The 8,652-nt window shown below is 31.4% G+C and overlaps 1 long non-coding RNA gene across 1 annotated transcript; it reads left to right on the top strand.

Annotated features, from left to right (window-relative positions):
- The first annotated feature begins 400 nt into the window (after nt 1-400).
- Nucleotides 401-8,120, top strand: LOC132750848 (uncharacterized). The gene is made up of 3 exons (XR_009628607.1): nt 401-794; nt 1,855-1,923; nt 7,708-8,120. It is a non-coding gene; the product is annotated as an uncharacterized LOC132750848 (long non-coding RNA).
- Nucleotides 8,121-8,652: the final 532 nt, after the last annotated feature.

The following is an 8,652-nucleotide window of genomic DNA, read 5'->3' as shown; positions in this document are numbered from 1 at the left end:
TGAAGTCTTTTTGCCATGTTTGTTCAGAACCGCTACATAATTTTTTCTCCAATATTTTTCCGTGTTAGTTCACGGTAGCTTCTGGAGCTCGGAGACTGGATCGAAAAGGAATTTGCAGAAGCGTGCTCGGTTTATATACCCAGTCTACTAAGCATGCGCGAACGAGATTGAATGACTTGTTAGGAGGAGGAGCCAAATATACAGGTCATTGCAAAAATACTGTGACGTATAGTGTAAAAATAAAGAGTTTAAACTCAAGCGCTTAAACTGAATATTGTTAAATGTTCGATTAATCTTTATGCAAAAAAATACAAAAATATTATGTTAAAGTAACATAAGGTAAATATTATAGCTTTATAAGTTTTTCAATAAATATTATTATAGCTTTATAAGTTTTTCAATAAATATTAAATTTCCTTTATTTCATCATAAAAAAAGAAAAAAAAAGTTAATTTCTAGAGATCAAGAAAACATAAAAAAACAAACAAATAAGTTAACAATTTTCAAAGAACAAATTATTTTAAGAATATTAATTAGAAAAACTTTAAGGTATAAAATTTAACAGAATTATATGTATGATAAGAGTAAAAAAGATATTTATATACGAAAAAGTTAAAAAAAATATTATAAACAATTGATAATTGATAAAATTTCCAGGTGTTTCATTTCCTGTAAAACGTGTATTGTGCATGCGCATTGAACACATCCTGTGACACGTATATTTTTTGTAACAGGTACTTGCTGACATCAGTATGGCTTGGTCTTCGTGACGTGTCGGGAATTTCAAATCGTTGGTATGTAGCTTTCTAAAGAATAATTTTAAATTGACACTCATAATTGTTCATAAATGGTTGATGTTGTTGAAGATTCTTTTAAATTTGTATATATGTATTTGATATGTGTAAACGTAGACTTTATACACAAGTTGATAAAGTTATATTCGAATATTTATTGGCACATCTGTAAACGCTGTTTTATTTCGTCGTTGTAAAAAGAATGTCTTGTATTGAACAATACAACAAAGTGATGATAGATCTATAATTCTTCATTTATGTAGCAATGTTTTTTGAGTAAAAGATAATTAAATTAACAGTTTGCTGTTGCACGATCCTCGCAAATGTTTATGTGATATTTATTTTGGATATCTCTGTCGCGCACAAATAATTATTTTGATAAGAGGTTGTCATCAGTATTTCTCTGGGTTTTTGTTTTTAAGTTTATATAACACACTAGAAAAACACATTCTATTGGGATAAACGGAAGTTTTCGGCTTCTCTGGTTGAAGTCAGGAACAAAAGTTGATTTGATTCCACAATTTGTTGTTGTTGTTGTTTGTTGTTGTTGACGGCTGTAACAGCATAGTTATGTATCTTAAAACATCGTAAGACGCTTATTTCATATAATTTTACATCGAAGAAGGTGTTTATGGTTATATCTGCATGGTTTACATCGAAGAAGGTGTTTATGGTTATATCTGCATGGTTTTACATCGAAGAAGGTGTTTATGGTTATATCTGCATGGTTTTGCATCGAAGAAGGTGTTTATGGTTATATCTGCATGGTTTTACATCGAAGAAGGTGTTTATGGTTACATCTGCATGGTTTTACATCGAAGAAGGTGTGTATGGTTATATCTGCATGGTTTTTTTTGTTGTACATAGTTTTGACATCGTAGAGGCTGACTGTAATATTTCTAGTCAGTCGGGTGTTTTACTGTACCGGCGAATTCGCTCGCACCTCTCTGTCTTGGCTTGGACGACAAGTGATCGTTAGACCAATATTTTGCATTTTCGTCCGTTGTTCAGATCGGTTAATAGATATTATAACAAATAAACATAATTTTGTTTTTTTCAGATATTTGAACAACAAGACAACTGTCATAAATGCATAGGATAAGAATTCCAATGAAAGATGTTCTTAAGTGTAAGTATCTTATTTATGTAATACTTTGATATTTAAAATTTTTCTTTTCATATTGAATTTTTTTAGACATATTTTTTAGTTTTAACTAAGCTATTAACTTTAGTTTATTTAGACAATAAGACTTATCTCCAATTTAAACTTTATTTAATGATTGTGCGTTGACAGTTGAAAACATGTATGTATACACATGTTATTCTAATATGAAATAAAGTAAATAATCAATTTGAAACTCATGATTAAGTGCTGTCATTTACTTTGAAATGCATTTTTAATTAACCGAATCTATTAATAAACATATAGCGAATAACGATCATTTTAAGCAATAATAAAAAAAATCTAAGATATATAGTTCTAATAAAAAGAACTTGAAAATTAATATAATGAATACAAACCACCAAAAATATAAAGATATATGGTTAAATAATGTAATTTTCTGTTTTGTTTTTATATTTTTTTCTTTTAACATATATATTTTCTTCTTTCCATAATTATTACTATTTACAATGCCTGAGGTCAATTTACCGAAAATTAGTATAGCATATAACACGGAAATATAAACGTTCTATAACAATTCAGCTAATCCTTGTAAAATCATTTTAAAACTTGATTTCGACCCTTTATCTTACTTTGTAACTTTGTGTTTACCTTACCAGATACTTTATATCGAGGTTTTACAATACTTTTCTTTTTACTAGAAATAGAGTTTATAAACATTTCATTATCCGAATCATTATCATTCAGCCATTGAATCTGACTGAATAGCATTATATGCTGCTTGTGACTGAGGAATTTGCTATTTACTTGTATGGAATTTGAGTCTGATAATTCTGAATCAGTCTGCGATAGCATTGTCTTCTGAATGTGCATTACTTTGAGTATTGTCATTATTTGAAATTTGTTTGTTGTTGTCGAAGATGTTTCTGTAATTCGGCTAATGGAATATGATCTTCACTATCAGAATTTGACCTTGTGAGAGGGCTTTTTTCTAACATTTTTAGCAACTTGGGGTAATACTGATTCTGGTATTTCTGAAGCAATCATCAGTATCGCTATTTTCAGGTGTTACTACAAATGTGGGCATTTCTTTTTGGTCGGCCAGTATCATGCTGCTTTTGGTATGACCAGTCATTAATATTTGCGAGCCTAATTTGTTCTGCATGGACTTTAAACTGTTGAATTGTCAAACTGATTTTTATTATATAAGTTAATGGTGACCTTTTCTCTATAATTCTATAAAAAATGGCTTCCAATTCACATCTAGTTTGCTTCTCTTACGAAAATTCTTATAAAATACGGGATCGCCTATTTCAAATTTGATATCTTTTGCGGTATTATCTGCCATAGCTAGCTTGTTCTCGTTTTGGCTTTTTTAAGGTTCTTATATAACAGATAGAAAAGTATTATGTTGTTCTTGTAAATGCAATTTTGTGATACTCTTCGCCATGATAGCGGCTGCCCTTGGTTGTAAGCAACAGGTCCACCGGTAATATGGCCTCACGGTTATATAACAAATAAATGGACTATGCTTTGAAGTCCTAGAGACATTGAATCTAAGTGCGGCTAGTGTCATGTTAAGATGAATATCCCATTGTTTGAGATTTCCCTGTATTCTTTTAGCTAAGATATCATGTATGACATGGTGAGAAACGTTCATTTTTTTCGCGTTTCCGGCAGCATTGATAGGTAGTTGTACGCACGTGATCAATTCTTAACTCTTTAAGTGTTTCTTTGAAAGCATTACTTGGTGAATCTGAATCCATTGTCAGTGACAGATTTGTAATGGACATGCGTATCTAGGGTAAATTTCTTCTAATAGTAAATGTATAATTGTATCAGTACTTTTGTCAGCAGTAGGGAAACACTCGGGATAACCACTGTAAAGGTCAATAAAACAAATAATGTAGCGGTTAACCACTCATTGTTTCTCATAGGGCCCTATAACGTCGATAACTCATGGTCTGGAATGAATACATTGGTACTCTTGTTTCGCCCATAGGTGCTTTTAATTTTGTAAGATAACGTGAGGCTGACAATCAAACACATTTAGAAACATATTCATACAATTATTTGAATATATTTGGCCAAAAATATTTTTGTTTTTTCATTGTTTGTAAATAACCTCGTGTGTTCCCGGGGACCATTATTTAAATGATATTGAGTAATGACAAGGTGTTTTAAGTGTTGCGCGAACAAACAATCTAAGATTAGGATTATCATCTACATTAGACAGATAATACAGAACTTGGTCAATTTCTAAATATTTGCTCTGCACTGATTTAGTTTGGCTGTCCGTGACGAAAGTAACATTTTCAGTTCAAGAATAGTTTGATCTTTATCTTGCTCTGAGGCCATATTTAATTTTTCGAATTGTTTTAATATCTTCTACAATTGGCTCTTGAAATTGGTATTCTTTGTTTGCTATTTCTTTGGCATTAAAGTGCGTAGAATCAAAAGCATTTACTTCATAGCTTTTATCAGTTTTCACAGCATGTACATTATCATTATTTGAATTATTACTTGAATTTGAGACTGTTATTTCGAAGGCATTGTCATTTATATCAGGCTCATAAAGTTCAATATCTGACTTGTTAGCATTTTTATCATCAGCTGGAGGTCTAGAAAAAGAAATCGGCAATTAAATTTATTTTCCTGGCAAATATTCAATTTTACAGTTATAGGCAGAAATATTTAAAGCGCCAAAGCTGAATTCTTTTGTTTTGGCATAGGTGCTTCTAGAAGATATTTTAAAGGTTTATGGTCTGTAAATATAGTAAACTCTGCATTATGTAAATAAACATCTAATTTTTGTAACGCATAATGAATACTGAATGCTTCTTTTTCTATGGTACTGTACTTTCTTTGAGATTCACTTAATTTATGAGATAAGAAGTATATAGGTTTTTCAATACCAGATTTGTCACATTTCTGACCTTAAACATGCTCCGACCACTAAATCTGAGGAGTCCGTGTATAGAATATAAGGCTTATTTGGGTCTGGGAATGGCTAAAAGTGGAATACGTGTTAACATTTTCTTTAATTGTTTCAAAACTTTCTTGACATTCTTTTGTCCATTTAAACAAAACACGTTTTCTTGTAAGATTGATTAGAGGTTCAACAATTTTAGAAATATTTAGGGCAAAAATCTTCTATAAAAACCAGCAGCACCAAGTAAAGATCTGACATCTTTAACACATTTTGGTACCGGAAGTGACCTAATAGCTTTTTACTTTTTTCTGGGTCTGGTTTTATAAAAATTATAACACAAGGTACTTTGTTTGTTGCTGAATAAAACTGCACTTTTTCAGTTTAAGTTTTAATTTATGCTCTTTAAGCTTTGAAAATACTGTCTGTATATGTGATAAATGTTCATTTAATGACTTAGAAAATATCAGAATGTCGTCAAGATAACTGACAGCAAATGCCTCTAAACCTTGTAAGACATGTGACATGAGTTCTTGGAAAACTCCAGGGGCAGAAACTAGGCCAAAAGGTGTTACGTTGAACTCGAACAAGCCTCGGAATGTTCGTAAAAGCCGTTTTTTTCCTTGTCTGATTCATGCACGGGTATTTGCCAAAACCCTGATCGCATGTCTAGTGTTGTAAAATATTTGAAGACCCTAGTAAGTGTTAAAATATCGTCAAATAATGGGAGAGGATATGATGTTGGCTTTGTAATTTTATTCAATTGTCTAAAATCAACACAAAACCGTTTTACTGCCGTCACGTTTCCCGACAATAACAACAGGAAATGAATAAGGGCTATGACTTCTTCTTATAATATTAGCATCGTAACATCTCATCGATTGCGTCACTCATAAATTTTCTATTGTTTTAAAGGTGTGCGATATGGGCTTAATTTGATTGGAAGGATGATTACCTGTTGGTATTTTCATGGTTACAGTATCTGTCTGTGATAATTCAGAAATCTTTATTTGCGAAAATATTTCTATTTTTGCCTTAATAAGTCTCTAACATATATTAAAAATGCTCTGAAGGTGTATGAATGTCACGTTCGAAATCGTTGTTAAGAGGGGGAGTTGTTTGAAGAGCCTCTGTGGACCGAGTTAATGCTCTCAACTTCTGAAACTTTAGCAACTACTGAATCTCGTTTCAATCTTATAGTTTTTATGTGTATTATTGACAATCATAATAGGAAATCTATTATCAGCCGAAAGTTTCATAACAGAATTTGGTATCATAAGACCTGGTTCAGAAGCAATCATTCCAGTTTCTATACTTTTTAATTCATATAATTTATCATTTTCCAAGCCTGGGTTTTGTTTTAACTTAGCAGTGCACACATTAACTGTTTGAGGTTTCAGAATAACATCATGTTTTAATCTAACAATTGATGCAATATGAATATCTTCTTCGAGGGGTACATATGTATTATTAACTCTTAAGCAGCCTAAATCAAAATATAATCTAACGCCATTTTGTGTTAACCAATCACGGCCTAAAATAATATTTCTATTCATTTTAGAAACAACATAGAATTTTTTAGTTTTTTCTGTTTTCCCTATTTGAAAATTTAGATTTATATAACCATCTATATGTAAATAATTTCCGTCAACTGAACATAAATTTATTTTCTGTTTTATAAGTTGAGGGGGATTCTTCAATTTTCTATATATTCTGCGATGCAGAAGACAAACTTCAGCACCTGAATCTACTAACGATCTGTATTTATAGTTTTCTATTTTAATCAAACACGAATTAGGGCTTCCAGCTAATGCTATACTAAATTTTGGTATTTTATCGTTCCTATCAATGACCCCTTTGTGACAGGAACTTGCTAGTTTTCCTGAAAATTTATTTTGTTTCTGTCGTAAAAATTTTGTTTACGACATTCACGCATAATATGACCAAAATTATTACATTTCTAGCACTTAATCTTTGATTTCAAACTATTATTGCTATTATTTTTCCTAAATCGTGAAAAATTTTGTCGGTGAAATACAGAATATATTTCATTTTTCCTAAATCTACAACTACGCACATGGTGACCTGGTCTCTTACAGTACACGCAAAAATTTCTTGTATAATAATGATTAAAATTATTTGCTTTGTAATTCATGTATTTTGCGTGATTTTGAGAATTAGAAAATTTTACTCTGGCAGAAAATCTAGCTCTGAAATTCTGTTCATTCATTGCGCAAGAAATTGCTTCTTGTAAAGTTTTTGGCTTTTCTCTCATAAGTTTAAGTTTTAAATAATTATGTGCTAAATTATCCGTAAACAATTCTACTAACTGAAGTTCAATTAAACTATTATCTCCTAGTTTATAATTTTCATAAGCGGTTTCAGCACAATTAATAAATTTTTCCCCAAAAATTTGAACACTTTCTCCCAAATCTTGTTTTAAATTTCTCAAAAGATAAAATTCATGATGTAAATCTTTAATTTCCCCAAATCTAGTACTTATTTCTTCTTTTAATTGTTCCCACGAATTACGATGATTATCACGGCAAATATCTACATATAAAAATCGCTTACAGTCCCTTTACTTGATTGAAATGCGACTAATTTTATTTTATTATCATCCAAACCTTTTAAAACAGCATATTTTTCTATAGATTTTATCCAGTCATTAAAATATTTTAGAATTTTCATCAAAATTTTGTACTATTTCTGATAAACCCTGTGTACCTATGATAGTTGAAATATTGTTCAGTTTATCTGACAAATTTTCAAAAATTGTAGCTATTTCTTGATCTGACATCTTCAAAATTAGCAAATTACAGGTATATAAACGATCACTCACCTTTAATTTTCTGTTTCAGGTACTTCGTTGTGTCCCGCTGTCCAAAATCGTCGCTTCGACATCGCTGGTCTTAGGCGCCAAATCAACCGTTGTCGTATAACGGAGAAAGAACTCACGGATGTTACATACTTTTAATATACAATTACAAACACACAAGTGTACGAGTGGAATACCAAAGTCGAACTCCTCCTTTTGACATTTGAGAATAGTATATATAATATCAACCTGTCCTAAGGACATTTTATAATGTATATAAATACACACGTTTTAGAGTTACATATATTAATCATTTTGACATAAGATCAGTCCGCATGCACTATAATATTCATAAATCAAAGTCATGTTCCATAGTGCACATTATGAAATAAAAACCTTAATATATGTATATACATGTTGACTTGTCATTCTTTTTGAATATAGCGTGTATGACTCATTAGCCTGTGCAACCAGCTATACGACAGCACGTAATAACTATCGCGTGCGCACGTAGTAGTCATAACGTGCGCATGTGGTAGCTATCGCATGCGCACGTGACAGATAAAATATTTCTGATGTCCTCCATCGCGTGCGCACGTGATAGATAAAATATTTCTGATGTCCTCCATCGCGTGCGCACGTGATAGATAAAATATTTATGATGTCCCCCATCGCGTGCGCACGTGATAGATAAAATATGTCTGATGTCCCCCCATCGCGTGCGCAAGTGATAGATAAAATATTTTTGATGTCACCCATCGCGTGCGCACGTGATAGATAAAATATTTCTGATGTCCCCTCTATGCCACCGTATAGCTTGAACTTTCTGATGGGAAAATGAGTGCACTCCTCTGCCATTTGTTATTGTTTACACTGACTGTTTTAATACTTAACCTATCATTGTGATTAATAATAACAGATAAAAAAGGTTAGCGGGAAAATATACTTGTAGACAATATGTTAAAAGTTGTTTTTATTTCTAGTTAAT

Source organism: Ruditapes philippinarum, unplaced genomic scaffold, assembly GCF_026571515.1.
Source record: "Ruditapes philippinarum isolate M1 unplaced genomic scaffold, ASM2657151v2 ctg17070_1_1_1_1, whole genome shotgun sequence".
Lineage (NCBI taxonomy): Eukaryota > Metazoa > Mollusca > Bivalvia > Venerida > Veneridae > Ruditapes > Ruditapes philippinarum.
Note: the sequence above shows the minus strand (reverse complement) of the source record. Positions and strands in the feature narration are given on the sequence as shown.